Source organism: Panicum hallii, chromosome 6, assembly GCF_002211085.1.
Source record: "Panicum hallii strain FIL2 chromosome 6, PHallii_v3.1, whole genome shotgun sequence".
Classification (NCBI taxonomy): Eukaryota; Viridiplantae; Streptophyta; class Magnoliopsida; order Poales; family Poaceae; genus Panicum; species Panicum hallii.
Window position 1 is genome coordinate 6,858,348 of NC_038047.1, and position 12,663 is coordinate 6,871,010.

Consider the following 12,663-nt stretch of genomic DNA (forward strand, 5'->3'; position numbering starts at 1 on the left):
TGTTTGGTTTTGCATTGGAGGTAGGGTTTCCTCTTTTGGATGACTGGTGCTTGGAGCCGTCGGCTCAGGCTCAGTGTTTGTCCCGGAGCTTACAGTATTCTTCTTTTGTGGTGCTATCGTAGGTTGCTTGATCGAGCTGAGAAGACGGTGGGCGCCTCTGTTTGGCTCTGAAGGTCCCCAAACAGAAAAGGTGAAAAGAAGTTCTTTGTACTCAATGAAATAACCTTGTATGCACTCATAATTTCTTAAAAAATCATCCCAGTTAGAGTAAAAGGTGGGGGTATTTATACCCCCTACCTCCGTTACATGATTCCTATTATACTCCTATCTACCCGGGATATTCGCTCGAAGGGCATTTTCAAGGCTTAGAGTGTACAAATTTTCTACTTGTCGGAGGAAATCTGTAGTCGGGTGGTGGAATGCACCTACCTAATCCTAGTTTAGAAAGAGTTTGGGGGAGACCTATGAGCGCTTGATCAAAGGGCGGGTGAACACGGGAAAGATACGAGGATTTAGAGTGGTTCGGGCCGCCGGAGCGTAATACCCTACGTCCACTTGAGTGTTGTATTGCTTGGGAAAGCCTGGGAAATTGTTGGGCCTTGTGAACCTTATGGACTTAGAAGTTGTCGTTCTAATGAGTGCAGTCTCCCTTTTATAGGCTAAGGGAGGTGCATACACTGAGCGGGACCCCGACAAGTGGGCCCGCAACTGGAGCCTGCAATACGAGTGATATGTAATCTTCTTCTCTAACTCCTTCCTGTAGTCCTCTTGATTGAGAAGTTGATGTGCGTATCTATAGCCAGGATATGGTCTTCTACCGCCTTACTGGCACAGTACCTCCTGTCAGTGTTCACAGAATGGAGGACGTGCTGTTACTGTTGGGCTAGAACCCTCTGACAGGTGAAGGGGCTGCGCTGACCCGCCGTGCCGTCGCCTCCGTGCGCACTGTGGCAGTGCTCGCCTCAGCTCTCCTGTAGCAGACCATCATTACCCCTTGCTCACGCGCGCGGCGTAGTGAGTTGACTGTACGCCGCTTGCCCGCGCATAGTGCACAGTGACGCGTCGCCTTGGAAACAGGCGGGCTTACCGTGGTGTCAGCATACCTGCCCAGTGTGTCAGTGGGCAGGCCATGCCCTATCTTGGGCGCGCGCAGCTCACCTACCCGCATTAAATGCGGTAGTTGGGTCGACCCGCTGTAACACCCTAATGTAAAATTATGGGATTTATATTGAATTTAATTTGGCTCCAGTAGTTTTCTAGGGATTTATTTTGCCTAGCTTGCATTTAATTTAATTAAGTTCCGCAAAGAATTAAAATTTGTTTTAGGGTCAACATAAATGTGCATTCATGCTGGTGCATATATTTTATTGGTCGCCGCAAAACCCTAGCGCCATCGTCCCTGTCTTGCTCGCCGCACCGAGCCCCCTGCCCAGCCGTGGACCGGCCACCCCGCTGCACCCCAGCCCCGGCCAAGACCCGCCTCAGCTTCGCCTCAGTGCCAGGAAGCTCCCCAAGCCCGCCACCCGCGACCTTGACCCGTGTAGCGCTGGAATTTCACCGAGGACCGCCGCCGGTGAGTTTGCTCCGCCACCTTGATTCCTCGCCGCCGGTGGTTCCCTGACCTTCTTAACCCCCATGGCACCTCCGCAGGAACACCACGAGTCAACCCGTGGGGATCAGAAGCCCGGAGACGCCCTGCATCGGCCCCCTCCACAAGCTCCACGCCGCCCCGCCGCTCGGACCTCGCCGCCGATCACCCTGCGCTGCCCCCCCCCCACCACCAGTTCGAGCCCTCGGTGAGCACCACGGCACCTTCCCCATCCTATTGCGCTAGATCCGGTAGGCTGTAGTCCACCCTTGCGGCCAGACCACGCACACCGGCGCTCCACCGCCATTGCTGCACCGCCGCCACATCGCCCTGTTTTGGCCTACCCTTGCACCGCGCACGCGCTCGGCCCCGTTTGCGCCCTTACCTGTGCCCAGAACAGCACGCACGCGCGCACGCCGGCGAGCGCCGCCACACAGACCCGTCTCCGCCGTCACAACCGCGTCCCCGAGCACTCCCGAGGCCCGCAAGTGGCCCAGGTGGATCACGCGTGTCACGCTGATCACGATAGACTCAAGCCCCGCTAGATTTGACCACCGGAGCGCCAGAATTGGCGAAGTCTGGCGAGCCCGAGCTGCGCGCCGCCGCGGGAACTCGTCTCCAATGACCAGCGCTGCCACCCCGCACGCCCAAACCCCGTGAGCCATCTGATCCCGAGCCAACGCCCACAATTAGATCGCGGTTCGTTTAGATCTGAGCCGCGAGATCGGGATCCAACGGATCAGATCTGCAGATACCGGTTCGTGGTTTGGATTAGGTCCGAGCCGTTAGATTTAGATCCAGTGGCCCAGATTCGAAGTTGCCGGTTCGCCCCGGCACTTTTAGTAAAGAGCCCCTTAGTTTCTTCGGAATTAACCCGCAGTCCACGTTAGTTCAAAAATAATTCCAGTTGAGCCCCTGTTTTTGCACCGAAGCCCCTGAGCTTTCTAGATTTTGGGTCCGCAGTCCAGCCCTGTAGTTTTTGCATGTTAGACCCTGCATCTATAGGTTAATTGTGTATAAGTCCCTAGTTTTCGCGCAGAACCCCCTGGAACGTTCAGTTTTCTCGCAGTTAAGTCCCTAGACCTTCTTTTAGCCCTAGTTTTCGCGTCTTAGCTTCGTTTTAAGTGGTTTTTGCGCTCACGCGATCGTTGTAACGCATAGAATAGCTTTAGCTTAGTTTTGTATGCTATTTTATTGTATTGTTGTACTGTTTCTTATCTTTTGCCAATGTTTGCATGTATGTGCATGTGTGGACCATATTTTAGCGTTGCGATCGTGAGTAGACGTTGAGCCATCGGAGGAGTACCAGGAGCCACCTTCTTCAGACGCGCTTGAGCAGCAGCCAGGAGAGTTTGAGGAAGGCAAGTATAACATGAACATCCTATCACTTTTAAATACAATTTCATACTGCATTTTAATACTGTAAGCTTATAAGGATTTTCTAGCCACTTTTATCCTTTATATATATACCTTGGGTTGCATTTTGGTTACTTGTGCTAGGTGCTGCGCTCTCCCACATTATGGTTCTTTTTAATTAAATTCGACTAATCATATATGCAACTTGATTCTGAGAGTGGCCCTCTGTGCTGTGTGCTTGAGCGGCTCACGTCTCGTTAAAAGATGTTTTTATAGAAACATGGTTTATGGGGCCAGCACGGTGCTTAGTGCTTGGTTGGCCACTCTCCCTAAGGATCGGTTCATAGAGCGACAACCTGGGACAACCGCGCAACCACAAGACTGGAATGGGACGGTCTTGACTTACTAATTAGGGCATTTTGGTTTGGAAGTAACTTACCTGCGGGGCAAGAGGGGTGGTAAGCTTCAATAGTCCCTGCTCCTCCGGCTTGGTCTGTGCTGTGTGCTTGTACCCCCGTGAGGTGGGCCCCATCGTCGCTGATCCAGAAACCTTAGCGGTTACACCTTACTAACATGATCCTTTGTAACGGTCTTATAGTGTGCTTGCTAGTCATCTCACCTAAGGAAGTGTGATGAACAACTAGCGTAGCTCACGACTTGTGGGTAAAGTTGTGCAACCTCTCAAGAGTGTAAAACTGGTATACTAGCCGTGTTCACGGTCATGAGCGGCCCAGATGCTCCGTCTGATTAGTGGGGTTTATTTGTTGGTGGTTTGGCTTGGATTTCAGTAGACACATGAGTAATTTTAATTTGTTATTCTATAACTCGGGTTATGGTAATCCATCCACTCGTAGAAAATAGCTTTAATAAAATTTGCCAAAATTAAAAGCTAATGCAGTTGAGTCAGCTAACCGTAGAGCCTCATCATTCGTGTTATATTTGTTGAGTACAAGTTGTGTACTCACACTTGCTTTTTCCACTCTTCTATTCTCTTTGGGATATCCTCGACTGCTGCTCAGTACCCGGCGACGTGGAGGACTACATCAGCGGACTCGACGATTTCTAGGCGTTTGTCTCCCAGCCGATGTCCCTGTGGCGCACTGTTCTTCATATATTCATTTTACGCTTCCGCACTCCTTGAACTGATTCTTAATTCAGTTGTAATAAAGAATTCATTTGCAATTTATATGCTTTTATTTCGAGATATGTATTGTGATATCTTGATAATTCTGTGGTATATATGCATGACTTGATCCTGGCGTATATACGATTGCTCAGTTTATGTCTTTATAAATCGGGTGTGACAACCGCGGAGGGCCTTCTGCCACGGGCACGTGGTAGGGCTGGCCCTGCGGTCACCACCTTGACGGCACGTGGCGATACCGGACCCCTTCCAGGGGGGAAGGGAGGTCCGGATCCCCGAGGCCAATCCGGATAGACAAGCCCAGAGGGGTCTGGCTCCCACACGTGGCGGCGCCGGACCCCCTGGGGGGTCCGGGCCTAAGGAGGCCATTCCCGAGCATGCTGTCCTCATGGGCACGTGGAGGCGCCGGACCTATATGAGCACGGGGGGAGGTCCAGAGACCATGATCCCAGCTGTCAGGCCCGGGCCGTACGCCCCGTCACCCATAGGACCAGGGCGAGGTCACGGATAACCTTACGCCCATCTGGTTGGAGACCCTATCAGTCAACTTACTGACAGATGGGGCCCGCGGAGAGGCAGATCTCCTCGCAGTGGGCCACCACGACCTTCTGGTCGTTGAGCAGCTCCTTGGCGATGATGGAGGATAGGCGGCCGAGCATATGGTGGCGCGTCCACCACGATGCGCTCAGCGCACACGCCGGAGCCGGACACGATCGCGCCCTTACCTGTGAGGTGGCAGTGACGCGCTATAGGTCTGGATACCCTAGCAAGAGGTACCCCTGTTTGCATGTACCGACACTGCTACTTGACCATACTTCTCACTTGATATCAAAGATAACCTCCGATCCGTCAACCTCTTTCCTTATATCTGCAGGTAGAAACTGGTCCTTGCCATCATCGGAGGTCTTTGTCCTGATGTCAGCCTCCCTCTTGATGCTTGAGGACCTCCGAGCGAGGATCGGAGCCTGTCTTCTTCAGGTTTGTTCGTAGCCGTGTGTCAACAACCTTCGACGACGTATCTGCCACTTGCTGCAAGAACGAATGAGCAAGAAAACGGATATCAAAGGTTATTGTCGTGACCGCCTTCATTGGTTTGCCTCGCTCAGGACCTCTGACCATTTCCTCGGAGGCGGGGATCCCCAACATTGTCTTCGAAAAGGAGAAAACGAATAAGTCATGGATTCAGTGCAGAAGCCAAAAACTGTGGCATCACTGATGCCTTCTCGGAAACATGTTGGCTTAGGCAACCTCCATTGACGACGCAGGCTCCCAGGAAGTACAACCGAAACTTGCAACAAGCTTTTTTTATGGTAATTTATCTAGCGACATCTCTTATACGTGACAGGAAAGTTTTCCCTTGGCGTGCGTTCTTCACCATGCCTCTACGTCCCGATACGCAGAATTGTTCACAAAATGTCCTCCTACAACTACATTTCTGAATTCAGAGACGTCCTTAACATTTGACCACGTCCAGGCTGAGAGGGGTTGTTGGCGTGAGCTCTCTTCTTCAGGCGTTACCTTGGTGACCAGCTTCGGCACTGCTTCACTGCCGTTCAGGACTTAGGCGTCGCAATATTTCAGGAATTCAGAGGCAGCCTCGCTGATCAACGTTCGCAAGTCCAAAGCACACAGGGATTGTTGGGGAGACCTATTCGTCAGCGCCGGCGTGAGCTCTTCTTAAAGCGTCATCTTGAGCAGCTAAGGGCCCTGCTGCTGCATCGTTCATTCAGTAAGCAAGGCAAGTCAATACAAAGTCCAGGAGTATGTCCAGTCTTTCAGCAAGGCAAATCACGGCTGGGTTATCCACTTTCTTTATTGGTGTGGTGTGTACTATTATGACTATGACAACGAGGCGAAGCAGCCGCGAAGCTGAATCGATCTCGCTCTTCCGAGCAGAAGGTTCCTGTGCAGAGCAAAAGCCGCCTGCTTAGGATGGCGACGTAAATACACAAAAAATCTGATGCAGTCTTCACTGCCCCACCGCACCTAACCCTGCTCATGTACTACAAGTAAACGCGACGCAGCAGAGCGGCGGCCACAAGAATCCCAGAGGTTCCCGTCTGAGGCCATGGCTTCCGGCGATGTTTTTCCTCTGCCTCGCCGTCGTTCTTGCTGGGACGGCGGCGATCGCTCAGGGCGAGCACTCGCAGTGCCAGGACAACCTACCGGACATGTCTCTGCGTGGCGGCGAGGCCGGTGTGGTCGTCAACGACCTCCCGGGAGGCTTCAAGGCCTACGTCACCGGTGCTGCAAGCTCAAGCCGCGCCATCGTCCTCGCCTCCGATGTTTTTGGTTGGTGCATCGACCATACTACTGCAGTTTATTGTCATTTGGGCGTACGTTCTGACAGGACATTTTTCTCCCTTTTTTTATTGATTTCCACAGGGTTTGAAGCACCTTTACTCAGGTACACAAATATATCTATCCATGGACTTCTAATTCCTGAACTTTTACTCAGGTACACAAATATATCTATCCATGGACTTCTAATTCCTGAACTTTGTATTCTTTCTCGCTCTGTTCTGGCGTAGTAATCGTGGTTTTCAAACGGCTCTGGTCTTGGTCAACTATAGCATCTTAAAATTAAGAGATTTTGAACAACTGACCATTTAGGGGCGTTTTGAGGGACTTTTACTCAAATGGCTTCACCGCTAAAGTTAAAACTGCTGAAGGCAAAACTAGCTGGTTTCACCGTATTTTCAGTCCATTTTTGTCTCAATTTGCAAAAAGATTCACGCTACAGTGCTTCGGTTTGTGAAAAAGTAGGTGAAAGCAGAGTAGATAAGAGCCCTCCCAAACGGGCCGTCAATTGGCTAGCTTATTTTTAAATCTTCTTGCTCTGCACGGTCTTCAAAATCAGCATTTGACTCTGGGGCCTTGGATTGACAAATCACCTCATCTAGAAATATGTTTCTTCTAGCTAGCTTAATGTTTGAACGATGCTTTCTGTTCTGAAACAAACTAACATTGTTTTGTGCTTGTGTACAATGTAAGAGACAACCCAGTGAAAAGTTAGTCCTCATATGAGATAGATTGCATTTTGTTTAGAGTTCTACCACGTAACAAACCCTGCCTGTATGTACTACTACTTGCTTATCGCCCTTGATTTACTTGAACGCTGACGCTACCATACAGGAAGATAGCCGATAAAGTTGGTGAGGCCGGATACTTCGTTGTGGTGCCTGATTTGTTCAATGGTGACTATTTAACCTGAAGTGAAAACCTTACAGAATGGCTCAAGTTTCACTCCCCGGTCCGTTCCACTCACTACTTGTCACAATTAATTTGCATGTCACTTTCAATCTTCAACTTCTTGTTGGATAGTGTAATGAATGATTCAAATAACTTCCATTTCATCACAAGATGCAAACAATGACTGAGGGCCCCATCGATCTTACAGGTAAAAGCTGCAAAAGACGCCAAGCCACTGTTTGCTGCTTTAAAAAAGGAAGGAAAGTCCTATACCTGCAAGTCGGGCCGTGACGGGCTGGCACGGCCTGGGCCCGGCTGTGCCCGTGCCCGTGCTGATTTAAACGGGCCGCAGCCCGGCACGGCTGTCACAACGGGCCGTGCCGTGCCCGCCCGCGGGCCGGGGGGTCAGGCCCGGGCATGGCACGCATCCAGTTAACCGTGCCGAGCCGGCCCGTCGTGCCGGGCCGTGCTACAGTGCCGGGCCAGGCCCGCGGCCCACCCCTCCCACAGTTAACAGGCAGTCAGGCACACAGGAGCAAAGTTAATTTTTCCACATAATATGATTCTATAAAGGGTTGTTTACATCACCATGCTATTACAAAGGCACAACTGCACAAGGCATAAGATAGATTAAACATTCAACCACAATGCACAAGGCACAAGATCACCATGTTATTAGAAAGGGTTGTTTAGAGTTCAATACAAAATTGGTTGCCTCATTTAAAACCTTTAGGTAAAACCCCATTTCAACTACATGAGGATAAAACCCTAAAGGAAAAAAGAGTACAACCCAACCCTTTTAGTGATCTTCAAGCATCGAGCTCTTTAATCTGCAAAATGCAAATAAGAGCAGCATTTGTAACTTAAACAAGCTCCGAATTGAAGAAAAAGGGTGGAGGGAGGAGCTTACATATAAGGGTGTATCAATCCTCATCTAGGAACATATTTTACATCATTTCTTCGAGCTCCTTGTTCTGCATGTTGTGTTGCTGCCTCGCATGAGCTTGCTCCCAATCCTTGATCAGACTCAACCTCTCCACATGAGCTGGAGTTAGGCTTTGACGCCGGTCATCAAGCAACCTGCCACTCAAACTAAAAGCAAACTCGGAAGAAATTGTAGAAACAGGTACAGTCATGATATCCTTAGCTAAAATAGATAAAACAGGGTAAGATCGTTTATGATGATGCCACCAGTTAAGAACATGAAAGGATGCATCATATTGGTTAAGCGAATCACTATCCAAATAAGCTGATAACTTAGAAATAGCAGCTGAAATTGTAGGCCTAGAACTAACAGGATTTGGTGCAGCAAAAGAACCAGGTGCACCATGAAAAATTAGACCCCAAACTGTCGGGTCATCACCTGGTGCAGCAGTAGGCTGTGAAGGCCTTTGGAACCTCAAAGCACCATATTTTGAATCATACTTTGCAAATAGGTTAGCTAACTCATTTCTAACATCATTGTAATAAAGTAGAGTAATCATGATTGAGCAACTTAGAAAGTACTTGCAAAGCACTGTTAAAACCATTAAGTTTAGCTCTAGGATCCAAAATGAAAGCAAAAGAGTATAACATTGGGATATTTCGCCAATACTTCAAGAATTTAGATTTCATAGGAACAATCACATCTCTAAGCAGGTCACATCTCTAAGTAGGTTATCATTTTCATATTGATTCAAGTGATTAGCAATTGCAATAATAGCATGCATCATCAATGGAGCAGTTGGATAGTAAATACCAGAAAGTGAAACTGTAGACTTGTAAAATTGTTCAAGGAATTTGAGAATGTGTTCAGCAACATACCAATGGTCCTGCGTGAGCAACGTACTACTACCACCCTTATAGTTTATGTGGATGAAAACAGAGAAGGTGTCCTTGTATGGCACAAGGTGCTTGAGCATTAGGTAGGTTGAGTTCCACCTAATGTTCATGTCCAAACTAAACTTATGGGGACGAACCCCAGCAGCCAAGCAATATGATTTAAAAGAAGCAATGCGCTGGTTAGAAGAATTAAGAAAGGAAATGGCTGTTCTAAAATTATCCGGATATGGTCCAATCGTTTCAGACCAGATTTAACAATAAGATTAATAATATGGCATGCACAACGCTGATGCAACAAAGAAGAGCCAACATATGATGACAAAGATGGAGTTAATTCATCCATAGCAGATGCATTAGCCGAAGTATTGTCAAGTGTAACGGATAGCACTTTGGATGTCAACTCATAGTCAGCAAGCACAAGTGAAATTCTCTCGGCAATTTAACTCCAGAATGAGAGCAATCAATCAATTTAAAACCAATTATCCTTTTCTCTAACTCCCAATCAGTAGTAACAAAATGCACAACCACGCTAAGATAGTCTTCCTTAGCATTGCCACTCCATATATCAGATGTCAAACACACACAAGATGCTTCAGCCAATAAAGATTTAACTTCAGCAACTTTGGTAGTAAAATAAGCATCAAGATCAGAAGTAGTAGTAGTCCTAGACACACGTACAAATCTAGGATTATGAGCATTCCTTATGTACTCCTCAAATTTAACAGAAGCACCAAGACTCAAAGGCAAATCTAGCCTAGCAATCAAATGACATAATTCAGTTCTAGCTACTGCAAGGTTATACTCAAAGTGTGCCACACGGCCATCAGGAGCAAAATGCAAATTTGTTTGACTAGTAGCGGTAGCAGCTTGTTGCTTATGTAAACAAGACCTAACATGCCTTCCCAAATGACCGGTACCTATGCTAGATCTAGCAGTTAATACTTTCTTACAGAATTTGCATTTGGCGCTATACCTCACAGTCTTACCATCGACGTCCTTATCGAGCGGGTCCAAGTACTGCCAAACATCCGATGTCAACGATCTCTGCCTCTTGCCGGTGCCAGTAGGTTGGGTGCTCGCGGTGCTCGGGGTAGGGCTCTGGCTCCTGATCGGCGTCGAGTCTGGCTGCGTGCCAGGGCTACCACCAAACAGGGGGTCGCCGTCATCACCAACATCGTCTTCATCGTCCCCGGCACACCCACAGGCCCGAAGATCGTCATTGATGGAGCCGGAACCGGAGCCTGATCCGACCATGGCATGCGGTGGAGGAGGAATTGAGGGTGTGGTCGAGGTGGGGGTGCGGCCTACAGGAGGTGTCGGCACGGCGGAGGGCTTCTGGTCGTCGCGTAGGATCTGGGTGATGCGGCACCATGGCGTAGGAGCGCCGGACGTGGTGTTCGAAGCCCGGCGGCCGGCGACGTGCGGTGTGGCGGAGAGGTTGGGGTCGCCCGACGGAGGAGGTGGCGGCTCCTCGCAGGGCGGCTGGCGCCCGGCGGAGGGGCGATTCGTGGCCGCCACCGTGGCGCTGATGCTTGAGCTTCGTCTTGGATGGGTGGCGGCGGCGGGGCGCATGGGAGCCGGGCTGTACTGCGGCGGCTGGCAGCGGTGGCGGCGCGGTAGGGTTAGGGTTTGGAGTGGGGCTCGGGACGAGATCGTGAGGAGACGAGGAGTCGGGGTCGGGGGAGTGGGACTGGCGGACTGGGCGACTGGGGGAGCCGGGGGGTCAGAATCGGATAGAGATAGACTCAAACGGGCCAAACAGGCCGTGCCCGGGCCGTGCCTGTGCACCACGGGCCACCCGGGCCGAGCGCCTTGCCGAAGCAGCCCGGCGGGCTTACGCCCAGGCCCAAGCACGGCACTGTGCGTGCTCTGGGCCGGCCCGGGCACGATTAAGGCCATGCTGGGCCGTGCTCGTGCTGGGCCAAAATGGCCGGGCCGCGGGGCCGGCCTGTTTGCACCGAGCCAAACAGTCACCTATAGAAAGTCCATTGGGGTTGGAGGTTACTGCTGGGGAGGTGAATGGCATCCATATCAGCTTATCAAATTTCCTTAATTGCCCATACTTATTACCTCCAACTGGAATTTAGCTTTCAAAATGCTTCTTCACGCAACGCATATATCATACTAATTCTTTGCCTTTTATCGCTGCTTAACTGACAGGAAAGATCTGTGTGGAGATGGTCAAAACCAATGACGTTAAAGTAGCTTCCATGTCTTATATGACATCCCGGCCCAACAAGGATAAATTTGAACCCACTAGTAGTCCAAATGTGAGTAGCATGATATGTGTGAGGAGCTGTCCTAGCGGGTGAGACTCACCAACATATAAACCCAAGTGCCAAGTATATTTCAACCCCCGGGTTAACCCTTTTACGCGAAGCGAGGACGAAAGCGTAAGCGGGGTTGATGCGAGTGCGTGTTTTACTCAATGTGCGAGTAGAACTGAGCCATATTTGGAACTGAAGCGTTACAATTGGTATCAGAGCCGACCGTCGCTGACATATGGTGCATGGCGCGTGTGGACCTGTGTGTGGTCATACGGCATGGCATGTGTGCCGGTACTAGACGCATGGACGACATGTGCTAAGAGGGGAAGTTCCTGGTCGATTGCCTCAGTGTGTGTGGGTACGTTGCCGACAAGGATGTTGGGTCCTTTAGGGGGTGCATGTGACATCTTGGCCCAACAAGGATGAATTTGCTAGTTGAGAGTGCGCCTTACCAACATATAAACCCAAGTGCCAAGTGCATTTCAACCCCCGGGTTAACCCTTTTACGCGAAGCGAGGACGAAAGCGTAAGCGGGGTTGGTGCGAGTGCGTGTTTTACTCAACGTGCGAGTAGAACTAAGCCATATTTGTAACTGGGGCGTTACATCTCATGCTTACAGTGTGACAGCTGATGACACGAAAGTGCTTTTCTCTCTGAACTTGCAACCTTTCCAGACAGCACGGATTGAGATTTGCATTGAGATGTCTTTGCAATAAACCTTAATTGCTTGGTTTCCTATGCTAACTATAAATATGCCCATTCAAAATAAACAGAGGTCAAATGCCCAATTGAGATCCTTGGAGCTCAAAATGACTCGAGCACACCGCCCAAATTAGTATACCAGTTTGTCAATGTATTGCGTAAAAGAGCAGAGGTGAGTTCCGACTGATTTAGTGACAGTGGATATCAGTTGCACAGCTCATTTTTGTGGCATTGGTTGTTGCAGATTCCCTACTACACCAAGATCTTCCCTGGAGTTTCGCATGGATTTGCTTGCAGATATAATACGACCGACCCCTTTGCTGTTAAAACTCCTCAGCAAGCTCTTGCTTTAATGATCGACTAGTTCGACAAGTACCTGAAGTGAAGACGATACGACTTGCCTGGCCATGGTTGATCTAATTGAAAAACAAGAAATTAATAAGCAATTTCAAACGTCCAACGTAGAGCCACAACTAAACCAGTGTGCTTTCTTGCACCGCGCGACGTCCCAAATCACAAGCCACGCTAATTTTTCACGCGTAAATGTGCATTGCGCGGTCGCAAGTATTCAAACCCACAACCTCCAGCCTCAC

At 49.7% G+C, this 12,663-nt stretch overlaps 1 pseudogene; it reads left to right on the plus strand.

Annotated features, from left to right (window-relative positions):
- Positions 1-6,112: 6,112 nt before the first annotated feature.
- Positions 6,113-12,455, plus strand: LOC112897197 (annotated as a pseudogene).
- The last annotated feature ends 208 nt before the right edge of the window (positions 12,456-12,663 follow it).